The 18,735-nt window shown below is 38.5% G+C and overlaps 1 protein-coding gene and 1 long non-coding RNA gene across 5 annotated transcripts in view; both read left to right on the forward strand.

Moving 5' to 3' along the window:
* The window catches only part of LOC111821583 (uncharacterized), a 46,343-nt gene extending 27,746 nt beyond the window's left edge, over positions 1-18,597 (forward strand). Inside the window, exon 4 of the long non-coding RNA XR_002824954.1 lies at positions 15,601-18,597. This is a non-coding gene — a long non-coding RNA (uncharacterized LOC111821583). The remainder of the gene's footprint in view (positions 1-15,600) is intronic.
* The window catches only part of MSRA (methionine sulfoxide reductase A), a 798,651-nt gene that overhangs the window by 139,178 nt on the left and 640,738 nt on the right, over positions 1-18,735 (forward strand). The gene's annotated exons all lie outside the window — the stretch shown is intronic.

Raw genomic sequence — 18,735 nt, forward strand, 5'->3', positions numbered from 1 at the left:
ATGAGTGTTCTGGCTATACTTCTTCCCAGTCAGATTTGTTCATTCTTCTGGCAGTCCATGATATATGCAGTATTCTTGGCCAACACCATAATTCAAGGCATCAATTCTTCTTTGGTCTCCCTTATTCATTGTCCAGCTTTCACATGCATATGAGGCGATTGAAAATACCATGGCTTGGGTCAGCTGCACCTTATCCTCAAGCTGACATCTTTGCTTTTGAATGCTTTAAAGAGGTCTTTTGCGACAGATTTGCCCAGTGCAATACATTGTTTGATTTCTTGATGGCTGCTTCCATGGGCATTGATTGTAGATCCAAGTAAAACAAAACCCTTGATAACTTCAGTATTTTCTCCATTTATTATGAAGTTCCCATGTGTCTGTCAATTTATTGTACTGTGGTGGCTTGCATGTTGCTGTGATGCTGGAAGCTATGCTGTTGGTATTTCAGATACCAGGGTCACCCTTGGTAGACAGGTTACAGTGGAGCTTCCAGACTAAGACAGGCTAAGGAGAAGGACCTGACGGTCTACTTCTGAAAAAACTGGGCAATGAAAACCTCATGAATAGCAGCAGAATATTGTCTGATATACTGCTGGAAAATGAGCCCCTCAGATTGGGAGGCAATCAAAATACAACTGGGGAAGAACTACGTCCTCAGAATAGAGTCAACCTTAATGATGTGAATGGAGTAAAGTTTTCAGGACCTCAAAATGAGAAGAAACAGCTCCAAACATCCATTAATAATTGGAACATGGAATATATGACATATAAATCTAGGAATATTGGAAGTCATCAAAAATGAAATGAACCACACAAAGATCAATATCCTAGGCATAAGTGAGCTGAAATGGACTGGTATTGGCCATTTTGATTCAGACAATCATATGGTCTATTATGCTGGGAATGAGAAATTGAAGAGCAATGGTGTCGCATTCGTCATCAAAAAGAACATTTCAAGATCTATCCTGAAGTACAGTGCTGTCAGTAACAGGATAATATCCATACACCTATAAGAAGGACCAGTTAATACGATTATTATTCAAATTTACACATCAACCACTAATGCTGAAGATGAGGAAATAGAAGCAGAATGAGTTGTAGAATGACATCAAGGACATCATACATGAAGAAAGCAAAAGGTCATTAGGAAGATAGGAAAGAAAGAAATGACCAAAATGGTTGTCAGGTGAGGCTCTGAAACTTGCTCTTGAATGTAGAATAACTAAAACGAAAGGAAGAAATGATGAAGTAAAAGAGCTGAACAGAAGATTTCAAAGGGTGGCTTGAGAAGACAAAGTAATGTATTGTAATGACATGTGCAAAGACTTTGGAGTTAGAAAACCAAAAGAGAAGAACACGGTTAGCATTTCTCAAGCTGAAAGAACTGAAGAAAAAATTCAAGCCTCAAGTTACAATATTGAAAGATTCTACATGGAAAATATTGTATGACGCAAGAAGCATCAAAAGAAGTTGGAACAAATACAGAGTTGTTGTACCAGAAAGAATTGGTCGGTGTTCAACCATTTCAGGAGATATAGCATGTGATCAAGAACTGGTTGTACTAAAGGAAGACGTCCAAGCTGCATTAAAGACATTGGCGAAAATCAAGGCTCCCGGAATCGATGGAGTACCAACTGAGATGTTTCAACAAATGGATGCAGCCCTGGACGTGCTCACCCGTCTGTGTCAAGAAGTTTGGAAGACAGCTACCTGGCCAACAGACTGGAAGAGATCCATATTTGTGCCCATTCCAAATAAAGGTGATCCAGTGCAATATGGCAATTACCCAACAATATCATTAATATCATACATATGTAAAAGTTTGTTGATGATTATTTAAAAGTGGTTGCAGCAGAACATCAACTGAGATCTGCCGGAAGTTCAAGCCAGATTCAAAAGAGGACTTGGAATGAGGGATATCATTGCTGATATCAGATGGATCTTGACTGAAAGCAGAGAATACCAGAAAGATGTTTACCTGTGTTTTATTGACTATGCAAAGGCATTCGACTGTGTGGATCATAAAAATTATGGATAACATTGCAAAGAATGGGAATTCCAGAACAGTTAGTTGTGCTCATGAGGAACCTGTACATAGACCAAGAGGCAGTTGTTCAAACAGAACAAGGGGATACTGGGTGGTTTAAAGTCAGGAAAGGTTTGCATCAGGGTTGTATCCTTTCACCATACTTATTCAATCTGTATGCTGAGCAAATAATCTGAGAAACTGGACTATATGAAGAAGAATGCGGCATCAGGTTTGGAGGAAGACTCATTCTTCACTTTTGGTTTTCTAACTCCAGGTCTTTGCACTTTTCATTATAGTATTTTACTTTGTCTTCCTGAGCCACCCTTGGAAATCTTCTGTTCAGCTCTTTTACTTCATCCTTTCTTCCATTAGCTTTAGCTACTCTATGTTCAAGAACATTTTTCAGAGTCTCTTCTGACATCCATTTTGATCTTTTCTTTTTTTTTCTGTCTTTTTAATGACCTTTTGCTTTCTTCATGTATGATGCCCTTGAAGTCATCCCATAACTCATCTTGTCTTTGGTTATTGATGTTCAACGCCTCAAATTTATTCTTCTAAATTCTAAATTCAGAATTTGCTAAATTGAGGTGGGATATACTCAAGGTCGTATTTTGGCTCTTGTGATCTTGTTTTAATTTTCTTTAGCTTTAACTTGAACTTGCAACTTCAACTTGAACAGTGAAGCTTCCAGACTAAGACCTGTTAGGAAGGACCTGATGATTTACTTCTGAAAAAAATTGGTCAGTGAAAACCTTATAGATAGCAGCAGAACATTTTCTAATATAATGCTGGAAGATGAGTCCTCCAGGTTGGAAGTGACTCAAAATACGTGTGGGGAAGAACTGCCTCCACAAAGAAGAGTAGACCTTAATGATGTGGATGGAGTAAAGCTTTTGGGACTTTCATGTGCTGATGTGGCACGACTCAAAATGAGAAGAAACGGCTGCAAAAATCCATTAATAATCGGAACTGGAATGTACTACATATGAATCAAGGAAAATTGGAAATTGTCAAAATGAAATGGAACACTTAAAGATTGATATACTAGGCATTAGTATATATTAGTATATAATACATTGGTGTTGATAGATTAGTGTATTAACACTAGTTAATAGGACTATTATTCAAATTTACACACCAACCACTAATGCCAAAGATGAAAAATTTGAAGATTTTTAGCAAGTTCTGCAGTCTGAAATTGATCAAACGTAATCAAGATGCACTGATAATTACTGGTGATTGGAATGCAAAAGCTGAAAACGAAGAAGGATCGCTAGTTGGAAAATATGGCCTTGGTGATAGAAACAACGGGATATTGCATGATAGAATTTTGCAAGAACAATAACTTTTTATTGCAAATACCTCTTTTTAACAACATGAACGCAACTGTACACATGGACCTTGTCAGATGGAATACACAGAAATCAAATCAACTACATCTGTGCAAAAAGGCGATGGAGAAGCTGAATATCATCAGTCAGAACAAGGCCAGGGGCTGACCATGGAACAGAACATAGTTATGAGGACTAAGTAAATAATTATTGATAAAGTGCTTAGACTAGTGACTGAAACATTGTAAGTGCTATATAGGTGTTTGTAAATAAATGAAAAATAAACAACATTGCACTTACATGTATTCAAAATATACTGAAAACTGAATTATCCAAATAGTAAGGTGTTGAAAACAGCCCTTCCCCTTCCCTTATCTTGCCCTATCCCTCCCTTCCTGCTCCCTGTTTTCTCTTAACTACATGTCTCTTCTTCATCTCTGCAGTGCACCCAACCCCCAAGTATAAGCCTGATTGGCTAAATTAATTCTGCAGCATCCTGCTGTGAAGAATTATGTTGATCCAGTGTGTATTCTGATGCCTTTTCTTCCCCCTTGCCTAAATTATAATGTGACAATTGTGGCTCACAGCTGGCTCATCAGAGGTGGGCAGTTTGAGAATTGGCACATCTGAATGTTCTCTGTTAACGCTCTGCCTTGATTGCTTAAGACAAGACATATGTAAACCCCATGATTATTGCCGTTTTCTTTTTTTTGGACTTTGCAAAGACTATGCCTTTAAATATAAAGCTGCTGGGTTTGTTTTGGAGGAGGAGGGTATTGTAGAACTCTCTCCTCCCCTCCCCCCTTCCTTTCAGACAATAAATAGCTGTCAGGCTTATGTCAAGGATGAAATTATAGGTGCACATGAGGCCTTGATTACATTGTTTTGGATAGATTGCTATTAACATACTGAAATGAAGTCTGATTTTTCACTGATGGAGCTGAGTCAAAACTCCAGTGACAGAGGCAGCAATACAGCTATAAGGTCTAATATGAGCACTTCTTCGAGAGCAGTCTCTGCTTTTCCCTTATTTACAACAAACAATAAAATAATTAATGCATAGAATATCTTGTTGGAAAAGAAGGATCAATTGATAGAGGATGAAATAAGTAATTTGGGTTAGATAAGGGTCTTTGTGAAATTATCATATATAATTTTCAAGTGTATTTATATTTAATCCATTTTAAAGAAGCAGCTAGATTATTGATTAAGCCTATGTTTTAGCTGAAGAGTGTGTTGTCTTCATTTTGTATTTTATTTGCTGTCTGTGTAATTCATTTTATATTGTCATATTCCGCATGCACGCATTCTCTGAAGATGCATGTTTATTTTCATCTAATCTGCAGGGCAAGTGCCCTTGTTGTATTTGTATTGTTTACAAATTCTGATGATGTGAACATGTGGCTTGTTCATTTTCAAAATCCTTCATTTAAAAGAAAATTTTTGCATGTGATTTCTCTGAAATGTTTTAAAGAACAATGCCTCATATGATGGTAGATTAATAATTGTATGTATTTTGTTGTGACTATCCCTGCTGACTTTAGTGGACATTAAAAAAAATCATATACAAGCATGTGTGTGTGTATGTATAGAAATTTTGGCATGTAAGTAACTTGAAAGGTTATTGAATACCATTTTTTCATTATTACTATTATTAAAGAAAAATAATGGGAATTTAGTGTGAGTGAGAAAAGGTGTCCTTCAATTTGAAATTTTATAACAGTGGAGAAAATTCGTCAGACCATATTTCTGCTTGTTTTGCACCTACATTTTCAGCACCTACTGTGTGCAAGACACTGTGCTATAGGCATTGTGAAACCAGAGGTAAATTAGAAATGGTTCCTTTCCTGCAGCTATGGAGTGTGTGATCTTTTATAGTGTAGCAGGGAGTATGTGAACCATTATGGAGCGTTTGACCCATTATGGAGGGTGTGATCTGTTATGCAGTGTGTGATCCACTAGGGAGTGTACAATCTGTTGTGTAGTGTGTGATCCAGAAGAGAACATGTTTGCACACACAAGTCTAATACAACCAAGGATGCAGTGAGTACTGAGGACACAAAGAACAGCAGAGAATGGAGGGGAAGAACCTATATTTGCTTTGGGTCCCCTCCTCTCCCCAGCTATTCAGGCCATGGAGAAGTTGAGGAAGAGGAGGGATGGGTGAAGGTTGAATGGAGGAGGTTGTATTTGAAGTGTACTTTGAAGTGTGGGGGAGAATTTTAAACATAGAAACGGAGGAAAAACATTCCAAGCAGAGTGAAAAACATAAGCAAAAGCAGGGAGCTAAACCAAAGAGAGGTGTGGTTTAGCTGGAGCTTCTCATCTCTGGCTATACTTTCACATCACTAGAAAAACATTAATAAAAATTACTGTTGCCTGAAATCTATAGAGACGGACAGTAGATTAGAGTTTGCTCAGGGCTGAGGGAGAAAAAAAGACCTGGTGATCTACTTCCGAAAATCAGCCAATGAGTACCCTATGGAGCACAATGGTCAGATCCTGTTGTGAGTCCAGGTTGACTGATGGCAGTTAACAACAACAGGGCTGGGAGAGCTAGGGGAAGTGGGGAGTGACTGCTAATGGGTATGAGATTTCTTTTTGGGATGATGAAAATGTTCTAACATTGGATGTAGTGATGGTTGCACAACTCTGAATATACTAAAACCACTGAATTGTATACTTTAAATGGTCAGTTGTGTGGTATGTAAATTATACCTCAGTAAAGCTGTTATAAAAAATTACTGCTGCTTGAGTCCCACCCTAGACCAATCAAATCAGAATCTCTGGAGGTGGGGCAGTGGGCCCTCACCTTTTGTTAAAGCTCCTCAGGTGATTATAATGTGCCCAGTCAAGAACTACTGGGTTGGAGCACATGGGAGATAGAAGAGTACCGGGAGTTCAGGTTGAAAGGATAGTTTGGCGCTTTATCTTAGAGAGCCTTGAAGGTCATGCTAAAAGTCTGTGCTTCTACTGGCAAATGGAACTATTGAAAGATTTAAAGTAGAAGCGTAGCACATTTAGACTGTTCTTTAGAAAGCTACTCAGAGAACAAGGAGAGTGGTTTCTGAAAATTGAGACACCAGCTGAGGCTATTTTCAGTTAGCAGCTGAGAGGCAAAGTGATCCTTAACTGGGAACTGGGGTGATTGCAGTGAGAATGGAAAGGAAGGGACAGATGTCAGAGGTACTAAAAAAGCAGAATCCCGGCAGGGCCTGGTAACTACTGGATGTTGGGTAAGTGGGGAGCGAGGGTCTGAGGGACACTCAGTTTTCCAGGCTTCATTCTTGGGAGAATGGGGAGTCAAACCAGATAACAGTGTGCAGAGAAGGGCAAGTTTGTAGGAGATAACGCGTGCTAACCCTCTACTTTAAAATGGTTCCCTTTTAGCCTATGCTGGATTTGTGGGACCAGTGGTACATCCACTCCAAGGAGTTGGAAATATGGCTCTGACCTCAGAAATATGGCTCTGACCTCTGCAAACAGGAAGATCTGCTTGTGGCAGATTGGTTAAGAGTTTGGCTGCTAACAAAAAGGTCGGCAGTTTTAATCTACCAGGTGCTCCTTGAAAACTCTATGGGGCAGTTCTACTCTGTCCTGTAGGGTCGCTGCGAGTTGGAATCAACTCGATGGCAACAGGTTTGTTTGTTTTTTTTTGCTTCCAAAATGGTTTTTGGCAGAGGCCCCAGATTTTCACCACATGGACCTCGCCATCGGCTGCCTAAGTGTACTCACCACATAGCAGCTAGTGTCCCCCAGAGTGAGTGATCCAAGAGACGGTGATGGAGGGCAGAAGCCACAGGTCTTTTATAACTTAGCCTTGGAAATGACATGCCATTATTTCTGATGTACGCTATTGATCACACAGACCAACTCTGATGCAAGGGCAGAGGGAACTTTACAGGGGCATAAATACCAGTAGGTAGGAATCACTGGGAGCCATCTTGGAGACAGGTTCCTTAACACTGGACTGTAAATAATCAGTTGAACAGTATGGGTCATCCACACTGGAAAGCCTGTGGAGGAAGGCCATTACTGTGACCCTCAGCTGTCAGGCTGGTGCAAGCTCACTTGCAAGGATACATGGGCTGCCTTGCGGATTCATTCATTTACTCGACCTTTGGGAACACCACCTATGTGCCAGATGCTGGTGAAACAAAATGCATAGGATATTGTCTGTCTGGACTGTCACTCCTGGGAGTTTACTGTCCCCTGACTCAGAGAGGTCAGTGGGGTGGGGTAGAGATTCCTGACCCCAACAGTTGTCTGCAATTCCAGACCATGATACAAAGCCCCAAAAGGAGGAAAAATTACTTTGGAGGAACTGAAAAAGGAAATGAGTTTTTCCATCATTTGAGGTATTGCTGCCAATACCTATGCATTTTCACATGTTCCAAAGTGACCTCCACTCTGGGCATGGCCACAGAGGCTGCTAGGCAAGGGCCGAGTGATCCCTGGCTGAAATCAGATTTAATCCCAGCTAAGTCAAGAATGAGGATGGAAGTGCACATAAATGTATCTCTTCATCTTTGCAGGGTATTTCATTTTATCCCGTGAAGGTGGAAAGGGGAAGTTTTTTAGAATAGGGTTATATTCTCTTTCTGGAGACATAGGGATGGGATGAAACTTCTTAAATGGTGTGGCCTCTAATCCATTTAAAAAATATGTTAAAATTTATCTGCGAGTAATTTTCACCCTATTTTAATATTTGGATTGGGGATGAAGAGTTGGAAAATGTTGCCTTTAAAATTAAGAATAGTAATTTAATTGTGTTTAAAAAGTAATGAATTCTAGATACTTAGTTTGATTACAAGATGAGGAGAGGTAATTAAAGGAAATGGAAGTAGAAAAGGCAGAAAGGCTAGGAGTGAGTCCCAGAGTGGGGGAGCCCAAAACTTCAAGAGAGGAGAACCCAGGGACTTTGCATGAGTGAGGAGTGAGGCAGAGGGAGAGATCTGAGGCGAGTGTTAACTGTTGGAGGTAAACTGTTCTGTTTACACCACCTTCTCTCCTACTCTTTTGGATTCCCAGGTCTTTTAGTCCTTCTTATTGAAGGAGAAGGCCTCACCATAGGGCTGTTATATCATCACCTTTCTGATATTTTCTAGTTTCCCTTTTTACAAAGAGAGGGGAAGCCTCAGAAACCTTGGGTAGGTTTTTGTTGCGTTTATTGTATGGCTACCTTTTATTTATGGAGAGTGATAAACTGGGTTTCCATTTATGGTAGTGGTATATAGTTCTCTTTGGAAAATGAATGTATATACATTTTTAAAAAGTCATCTACATGAAAGATATTAAATAAATCATATTACAGCTGGCAGGAATCATGAAAGTGACGAACATTTAGGAAACACGATCTTAGGCTACACTGGTTTAGCTTTCATTCACCTAGTCAACAAACGGATGTTTTGGTACCTTTGTCTTATGGGAAGGAGTGTTCTGAACTCTTCCTCAGCAGTGCTAGGCTTGGCACCATCACGTCTTAGGTGTGTGACTGTAGTTTTCTCATCTCTAAAATGGGATAACATTTGTTCTCCTTACCTCACGGGAATATTGTCAGGCCCAAATGAAATAATATTTGTGCAGTTTGCATCACTTAAGGCTGGTAAAATGTTCTGTTAAATTGGGTTTTCATGTATGCAAGATAACTTAGAATATGCTATTTTATATTTTCATAAAACCTAAAGAAAAAAACCAAACCCATTGCCATCGAGTCGATTCTGACTCATAGCAACCCTATAGGACAGAGTAGAACTGCCCCATAGTGTTCCCAAGCAGCAGCTGGTGAATTCGAACTGCTGACCTTTTGGTTAGCAGCTGCCCTCTTAACCACTGCTCCATCAGGGTTCCCATATTTTTATAGAAGTTTGTAAAGTGTTAAAAAATACATTTTAGAACAAAATCAAACCACATTTTAGTTTTGTCTTCTTGATTTTCAGATGATATTACTGATCTCCAGGCCTTTTTCATATAAATTAAGAATGAGTGTATGGACTCCTCCCCTTCCTTTGGAGTCTGTGGGTGGTACAACCAAAAGGTTGGTGGTTCAAACCCCAGAGATGCCTGCGAAGAGAGGCCTGGCAGTCTACTTCTGAAAGGTCACAGCCGTGAAAACCCTGTGGAACACAGTTCTAGTCTGAAACACATGAGGTTGCCATTGGTAAGAATCGACTTGACAGCATCCTGTTTGGTTTTTGGTTCCCCTCTCTTTGCAGCTCACTTTACATTTTGGCCACTCATGCCTCCCCCACCCCCGATCTTTAAGTTTTATTAAACTAGAAATTTACTCCTGTTTGTTCATTTGTTTTAGTTTTATCTTGTGAATGGAGTGAGTTGCAGATTTGGCTATCCCTGAAGTCCTGTGTCACTAGGAGTCGGAATCGACTCGACGACAATGGATTTGGGGTTTTTTTTTGAGGGGGTGGTTTAAAGCCGTGTGTTGTGTGCAGCCCAGGGTGCTGTGTACCTGGGAAAGGCAGGCCACCCCTTCCTCTGCTCTGGTGAGGATGAGGAATGAAGACTGGCCAGTCACTGTGGCCCCAGGTCTTTTTTCTTTTTAGCACCAGATAATGGAGTCATTTCTTTCCCCCATCACAGCTGCCTTTGAGTTACTACCCTGTGCACATAGAGGGGAGAAATGAAGGCAAGAGAGGAGGTCCAAGAAGGGAAAAAGTGTGGGCCAGTTTCCCTAGTGGCTTCTGGTTATCGTTAAGGAGGTACAGAAATTTCTTTACTACCCATGAGTCAACTTGGACAACTGAGCTCTCTCTTGTAGCTTCTGCATGGGACATTTCTGGGACCAAGGGGGAGACCGTGATGGGCTTCAGCCTCTGAGGAGGTTTGTGTGTAACACAGCAGTTTTATTGATGGACTGACAGGCAGAACTTTAAGAATTGAGCCCATAATGTTCATGATTATTTCTCATGAGTTGGGGATTTTTTTGGTAAGGAAAGAAGATTAAAAAACGCTGAGGTTTTTGAAACTTTATCTGTCAGTTAAATTGCGAAGCTCAGCCTGTTGGTAAGTGCTGTGTTTTTCTACTGAATTTAGTTAAACCACTATGGGAGGCTGTGCGGGAGAAAGATGTGGCAGTCTGCTTCCTTAAAGATTACAGCCTTGGAAACCCTATGGGGCAAGTTCTACTCTGTCCCGTAGGGTCGCTATGAGTCGTAATTGACTTGAAGACAGTGGGTTTGGTTTGGTGGGAAGCTTTGCCACCCTTGGATTGTGATGACTCCACTGGGGAAGAGAGTGCTCAAATGATACAGGAACACTTTAATAAAAAGGTTCCATTTAATACTGCAGGAATTCTGAGAGCAGATTGAAAATTCAGAAGAGCTCTCTGAGTATTCTGCAAAGAGGGAGAAATGAAGTGAGATGTGACTTTTAGGATGTCCTTTGTCCTTATAGCTTCTCGAAGCTCTTTTCAAATGGAAGGGAGTGGATGAGACAGAGATGCTGCTAATTACATCTGGGAAGGAAGTGAAACAGGGTATTATTAGTGTAGCCAGCTCAGAGCAAAGACTAAAGCAACTTTAGAGAGGAAATCAGTCTGTCATATCTGTGCAAATATGTGTACTTGAATGATAATTACTGTAGTCATTGTTTACTATTGCTACAAAATTTTAATTGTCTGTTCAATGATAATTCAACACATAGCTCTAAACATCACCCCCAAAACAAATTACCTTTTATCAATTGAAACAAACCAATTAAAATTTCAAAATACAACTGTGTAATCAACAGCTTAATACATGTTAATTATGACCAAAATTTCAATTAATGTGTTAATATATGACCTCAAATCTCTAGGAAAAAAAACAGTAAATAAAACAGCCTCACATAGCAATTATGGCCTAGTTTGATTGATGGGTATCTGTGAGTTTGTTTTTTAAGTCTGACTTGGTAATGATATTAAAAAAGCCAGCCTATTCTCTCCTCTATTCTGAAGCCACTGCAAAAAGTGCATAGGGTTTTTAAACCACCACCCTCTTCTCTTCAGCTCCTACATGCCTCACTCCTGCATTGCATTATCAGTTATATTCCTTTATAGTATCTTTTCAGTTGTCCCATGAACCTGTGAGTGTGTGTGGGGTGGGTGGTGGGTGGTAACAGGGAATCTCTTCATTTTGTAGGTAGGTAAGGTATAGCTGGACACATTTCATATAGCTGGCTGAACACAACTTGTGTAGATGATTTAAAGGAACCCAAGCTAGTATGTGAGTGTGCATGCATGCATGTGTGTATGTGTGTGTATATGTGTTTGGGGTGGGGAAGCAAGACATGGTACTAGTTTATAATACACCCTTTGTTTCAGTTGGGAGCCATAAATGAGGAGGATTAGAGAGGGAGGAATCATGCTTATGTGTGAGGGTGTCAGGAAGGGTTACATGGAAGAGACTTAGTAGATAAAGAGGATTTAGACAGGAAGAGATTGGAGCTGGAGAACATTCTAGCAGAAAGAAGGTATTAGAGTGCTTGGATTGGATTGGCACAAGTATGACTAGAAGTTAAACCAAGGAAAAAAGCAATGGTGGGATTAGACTGGGAAGAATAGTCTATCAATCTTATTTCTTATTCTGCGTGTGCCGCTGGATGAGGAGACCATGTTTCAACCCTTACATAAAGAATGAGATCATTTATGGAGCAAAAGAGAATGAAGAAAACCAAAGACACAAGGAAAATATTAGTCCAAAAGACTAATGGACCACATGAACTACACCTTCTACCAGCCTGAGCCCAGAAGAGCTAGATGGTGCCTGGGTACAACCACCAACTGCTCTGACTGGGATCACAACAGAGGGCCCTGGACAGAGGGGGAGAAAAATGTAGAACAAAATTCAGATTCACAAAAAAAAGACCAGACTTACTGGTCTGACAGAGATGGGAGGAATCTCAGAGACTATGCTATGGCCCCCAGACACTCTTCTAACTCAAAACTGCAGCCACTCCTGAAATTCACTATTCAGCCAAAGATTAGAAGCCCTATAAAATAAACAGTAACACACGTGAGGAACGTGTTCCTTAGATCAATCAAGTATACAAGACCAAATGGACAACAGTTGCCCAAAAGCAAAGATGAGAAGGCAGGAAGGAACAGGAAAACTGGACAAATGGAAACAGGAAACCCAGGGTGGAGAGGGGGAGAGTGCTGACACATTGCGGGGATTGCAACCAGTGTCACAAAACAATTGGTGCATAAATTTTTGAATGAGAAGCTGATTTGCTCTGTAAACTTACCTGAAGTACAAAAAAAAAAAAAAAAAAAAAAAAGAATGAGGTCATTTAAAAGGTTACATGGTCTTTTTATCTGACTTAAAATCTTTATCTCAGCTTCACAACATCAATGCCCCGTCACTTGACCCTATTTCCTTGGCTTATTATGGCCAATTTATCTGGGGCTGAGTTGTATTCAAAAGAAAATTGGGCGTGCTTCTAAAATATTTATTTTAATTTGTATAAACCTCCATTCTGAAACATGGCTCACTTAACTGTGCTGGAAATTTTATTATGTGTAGTTATGATCTTATTTTTTTGTATATATTAATTAAAGTGGAAAATCCTCTTGCAAATTTAGCTTGAAAAGGATAGATTGGAATAGAACTCTGTGTGTAAATATATATGTGTGTACGTGTGTGTGTTATTAATGTGTAGGTGCCTTTGAGTCGATTTTGACTCATAGCGACCCTATGTGACACAGTAGAACTGTCCCATAGGGTTTTCTAGGCTTCTATCTGTAAGGGAGCAGATCACCAGGTCTTTCTCCTGAGGAGTGGCTTGGTGGGTTCAAACTGCCAATGTTTTGGTTAGCAGCTGAGTGCTTTAACTGTGCACCACCAGGTTCCTTGTATGTATATACATGTATACATGTACACAGATACATATATGCATGTGTATGTAAATAAATAGAATAAAACAAAATTGGATTGGGTTGTAAAAGTATAAATATGTTAACTGTAAAATCTATTAGAGAAGGAGATTGTTTTTATGACTCAGAAGGGAGGTGTAATAAAGAGGTGTTTGTAAGAACAAGAAATACATGTGTCAACTTCTTTTTGCCTAATTCCTCATAGTCTTGACGGAAAGATGAGTCACTGAATCTGAGTCATAGGCTATAAAGAATCCTGGCACAAACTTATTTCAAGATGGATATTTAGGAACATTAGATAAATCAGTGATTGGGTATCAAGATGGATTGGGGAGTTATCAAAACAAATATTTCCCTTAAATTCTTTAGATTCTATGGGTCTCTTGCCCAGTACTTTAAAAAAAAAATTTATTAAGAAAGAGGAAATGCTGTACATTCTGAACCTGTAACCAAACTCATTGCCATCAAGTCGATTCCGACTCATAGTGACCCTATAGGACAGAGTAAAACTGCCCCATAGGGTTTCCAAGGCTGTAATCCTCACGGAAGCAGACTGCCACATCTTTTTCCTGTGGAGTATCTTGTGGGTTTGAACTGCTTACTTTTCAGTTAGCAGCCAAGCACTTTAACCACTGCATCAGCAGTGCTCCTATACATTCTGAAGAGGTTGTTAAAATGAGTAAAGCATTTTATTCAGAACATCAGACAAGAAGGCTGAGAAGTTTGGATGGTCAAATTGTTTTCGTATCTGGAAATTCTGATGAGGGATGAGGTGAGGGAAGAAGTCTTCCACCTTCGTTTCCCTCCTTAATTACTTTATCCTGTCTCTCACTTACCCACTACATACTTTTTACCCCTTTCGCCCAATCTGTTTTTCATCCAACCTATTTTTACCCCCTCATATTTAGTTGTTTTTTACCTTTGGAGAATAATTGCATGAGCATCTTCTGCTTCCGCCTTCAAGTCTCTTTTTCTCTTTATAAGCCTGAATGTGGCATAAGTTGGGATGGAGATTTAGTGATTTTTTTTTTTTGCTGAAAGTTCGAGTTATTGATGTTGGTAATTTCCTAAAGCAACAGCAGCCAATAGCACAGGTGAGGATACTGACCACCATCAGAGAAGAACATTAAATGCACTGGCTGCTCTTCCATGTTGCTTTTTCATAAAGAAGCATGTGCTATTGTGTCACTAAATATGCTCTGGAAGAAGCAAGTGAACCAGATTCAGAAAAAAATTCTGGAAAGAAAATGAAATTGGTTTTAGAATCTTGTATTCTAAATTTCAATCTAAGATTTATTTTTAGGATCAAGTTTTTAGGATGCTTCTTGCTGATATCAGTAATTAAAAATTATCTAGATGTTTAACATACAGGATAACAAAAAACAGAACAATGGTATATCTGGTGAGATTTAATAATTTACATGTAGATATTCAATGCCTGTAGTCAAAGTTCTAGTGGAAACCACTATGATCTTAGACTAAAAAATATGTACTATTATAGTTAGTAATGGCGGAGAGGAAATAATAATCTAGAATCCTCAACACATAATGTATGTTTTATTTGTTAAAATTAGAATGCAAGGAGGCATAAGGACTGACCTTCTTGAGGAATGAGAAATGGTCAAACCATCCTCATTAATTAAATCTGTACGTGTGGGGACTCTTGTATGAGAACATTCCAGATGAGTAGCCATCAAAAATACTTATAATTTTTACCAAGGTTATGGTAGATGTGACTACCTAATTAAAAACACTAGCTAAAAATATACTACCAAAATCTGCTTCAATAAGATGAAAGCCTCAAGGCCATGTTTGTGTTTTGTAGGAATAATAAATTTACATTTTAAATGGAACAATTTCACTTATTTCTTTGGAAATAATGTGAAAACATGGGTCAAACATATTGTTTGAAGACCATTTTAAGAAAATTCTTTATATATTTAAAAAGATTTTAATTTTTATTCTTGGAAATATTAATCTACTGTTTCTATGGAAATTGAGACCATGATCTTTAAATGCTGTCTCACGTTGATTCACAAAAGCTTAACATTACCCATTTAAATATCATGTATTGGAAAATTTAATGTGAAGGCTAATTTTAATAGCCAGAGTTTGATTCTTATATGCATATATGTATTGACATTGCATTGCATTTGCAATTTGAGAGAACAAGCTAATTTTAAGATTAACAGATCCCTTTTATTCTAAGCTTAACAAAGAGACCTATATTAAAAAAAAAAAAATGATACCCACACTGGATATAGTCTTATGACAAAGAAAACTATAAAGAAACATTGAATTTTTTGTTTAGTAAGCTTGTGTTGGTTGGAATATTGGTGATGAAATTCTGAAACTATTTTGTGTTTATTTAGGAGACAGCAAATGAGTAAATATACTGAAGTGTTGGAAACCAGAATTTTCACTGTGGAAGAAGGAGGGACTCAAATATGGAAAACGGGGAATATGAGGAAGGATCTCATGGTATTGGATTTAAGTTGAAACTATCAGTATGAATTCATATTAAAAATACACACACACATTTCCTGCCTGTGTCCACTGAAAGAACCTAGTAGGAATGAGCATCTTTAATGACCAGATCTTTGTTTCTAAGTTTCATTTTCCCCTAACACAAACCATTGAAGAAATGGTCAACCTGAGATATTTGCTATACGAAAACAATAAAGAGGTCATGTCAAGGAACCGGCTTGAAGTTAACTCTCACTAGTCAAACTTAGGACAATTTGAGCATCAAAAAGAATGTTGATGATCATGGATTATAACACATTAAATTAAAAAAAATCATGGGTACACAGTGATGAGAGGGGCAGGAGGGAGGGTGGGGGAAGCTCTACTTTACAGAAGAATGCTAGATAACAAAAGTGGAAAGAATTACAGAATTTTAAAAATCATCATTTTGTAATCCTAGTGTAATGACTGATTCATGGTGGATGCTAAAACTATTGGGGGAAAAGTTTTTCTGTTAGGGAACAGAATATCCTCATTTCTCAACATAGCTCCCCACAGATTTACTTAAGGGCAAAATGGAGAGATTGATGGTCACTGTCTGAACCAAATGGTCAACCTTGGCATGATTAGTAGTGGGGAGTCTGATGTGATACAGTGAGAGATACACAACTTCTGCAGAATAACTGGCCTGGATTCTTCAAGTGATTTAATGTCACAAAGAAAGAGGGAAGTGCAGCACAGTTTCAGATTGGGGAGACTAAGAAGAAAGAACAGCTATTTGCAGTAAGTGAAACTTGATTGGATTCTGGATCAAAACAAACAAAGCAGCTGTAAAGTACATTTTTGAGACAATTGGGTAAATTTGAATATGAACTGTATGTTGGATGATGGCATTAAATTAATGTTCGCTTTTTAAAGGCTGAGTTGCATGCTGAAGGCTCTTCTTGAGAGATACATTTGCAGTATTTAGGGTAAAATTTCATGATGTCTTAAGCCCATGTTTGGATAGTTTGGCCAAAGGAAAGCATGTGTACATATACGTGTGTGTGTGTGTGTGAGAGAAAGAGAGATAGGAAGTGGGTTTGGCAAGATAGCTGGTGAATCTCGGTGAGGAGTGTATGGGTGTTCATTGAACTGTTGCTTCAATATTTCTGTAGATTTGAAATTTTTCAAAATAAACAATAAATTTAAAAATAAGTAAAAAATGTTACCCATTAATCTCTGCTTTTCGTGTAGAACCAGAAAGATATGGTACTAGGGAATCCCTGGGAAATAGTTTCCATACCCACTGAAACACCCATTGTCATGGAGTCTATTCTGACTCAGTGACCCTATAGGACAGAGTAGAACTGCCCTATAGGGTTTTCAAGGAGTGGCTGGTGGATTCGAACTGCCTACCTTTTGGTTAGCAGCTGAGCTTTAACCACTGTGCCACCAGGGCTCCATAGGACAAGTGTATTATTTCCGTACTACTCACTGTGGAAAATATGAATGTTAATACGTTACTATTGAACAGTTGTGGTAGAGTAGAATTTTCCAATAATTCAGCTGTACTCATTTTTCTCTGGTTCTGTATCAGTAAGCTTAGTTTCTTACAAATTAGAAGATTCTTTACATACGAGATGAAAATGGATTTTACATTTTCCCCAATAAGCTGTGGAAAATAAAGTAACAGAGGAATTAATAATGATATCTATCATTTGCTGAATGGCTGCTATGTGCTTCTCACTTCGCTGCTTTTTATGTAAATTATCTTTAGTCTTCATTATCTCCATATTACCACAAGGAAACAGGCTTAGGATGTTGAGTTGCTTTCACAAGGTCATACAATGAGCAAATTGTAGAGCTGAGACTTAAACCCACTTCTGTCTGACTCTAGTTTCTTTTTACATGTCTATCCTACAACACTATGCTGTTCATACTAAGATAAACTATTTTAAATAGTTTCTTAAATGATTGCATTTTTTGAGGAAATTCATGGGGTTGCCATGAGTTGGAATCAACTTGACAGCAACTAACAACAACAACAACAGAGATCAAGTTATTACGTCTCTCAGTATATAATATTCGAGTGTGAAGAGAAAATGATGGGAATAGGAGTGTACTGGGAGTAAGAAGTCCAGGGCTCTATTTCCAGTTCTGTCACTGTCTGACTGTGTGACTGGGGGACCTTAGTCTCTTAAAATATAATCATTGGTTGATCTAGTTGATATCTCAGTTAATTAAAGGAATTACAATAGCATGACACTTTCAAAAATTAAAAAAAAATCACTGTTGCATAAGCAAAGTCTAGGGGATATAAGTGAGCGGGCTTGGAAGTATAGTGATGAGACGTGGTAAGGCTGGAGAGGGAGACAGGCTGGGTTATTAAGGAGTTGCAGTTTAATCATAAGGACACTGAAAGACCCTGCTGGTCTTTAATTTTTTTCACTCCCAAAAATTTAATGGTAATTTTAATATCATTAAATATTTAAGACAGAGTCAAATTTCTTTTACTTACACTTCGTTCAAATCAGGTTCTAAACAAGGTCCTTATATTGCAGTTGGTTGATAGGTCTCTCAAGTCTCTCTGTCACTCTATTAACTGCTTTCTTGAAATATAATTCACATACCATACAGTTCATGTATTTAAAGTTTATAGTTCAATGGTGTTTAGCACAGTTGTGCAGCCATCACTACAATTAATTTTAGAACTTTTTTTTCACCCCAAAAAGAAACTCTGTTGGCAGTTACTCCTCATTTCCCCCTAAACCTCTCACAGACTTAGGAGAACACAAATCTACTTTCTATTTCTATAGCTTTGTTCTGGACTTTTCATATAAATGAAAACATATAACATGTTTTCAAGGTTCATCTATGTTGTAACATGTATCAGTACTAAACTCTTTTTTATTGCTGAGTGATATCCCATTTGTGGCTGTCTTAGGCTGGGTTCTCTAGAGAAGCAGAACCAATAAGGTGTATAAATATATATATATATATATATAGAGAGAGAGAGAGAGAGATTATATCAAGGAAACAGCTCACGTGATTGTAGAGGC

Source organism: Trichechus manatus, unplaced genomic scaffold, assembly GCF_000243295.1.
Source record: "Trichechus manatus latirostris isolate Lorelei unplaced genomic scaffold, TriManLat1.0 scaffold00091, whole genome shotgun sequence".
Lineage (NCBI taxonomy): Eukaryota > Metazoa > Chordata > Mammalia > Sirenia > Trichechidae > Trichechus > Trichechus manatus.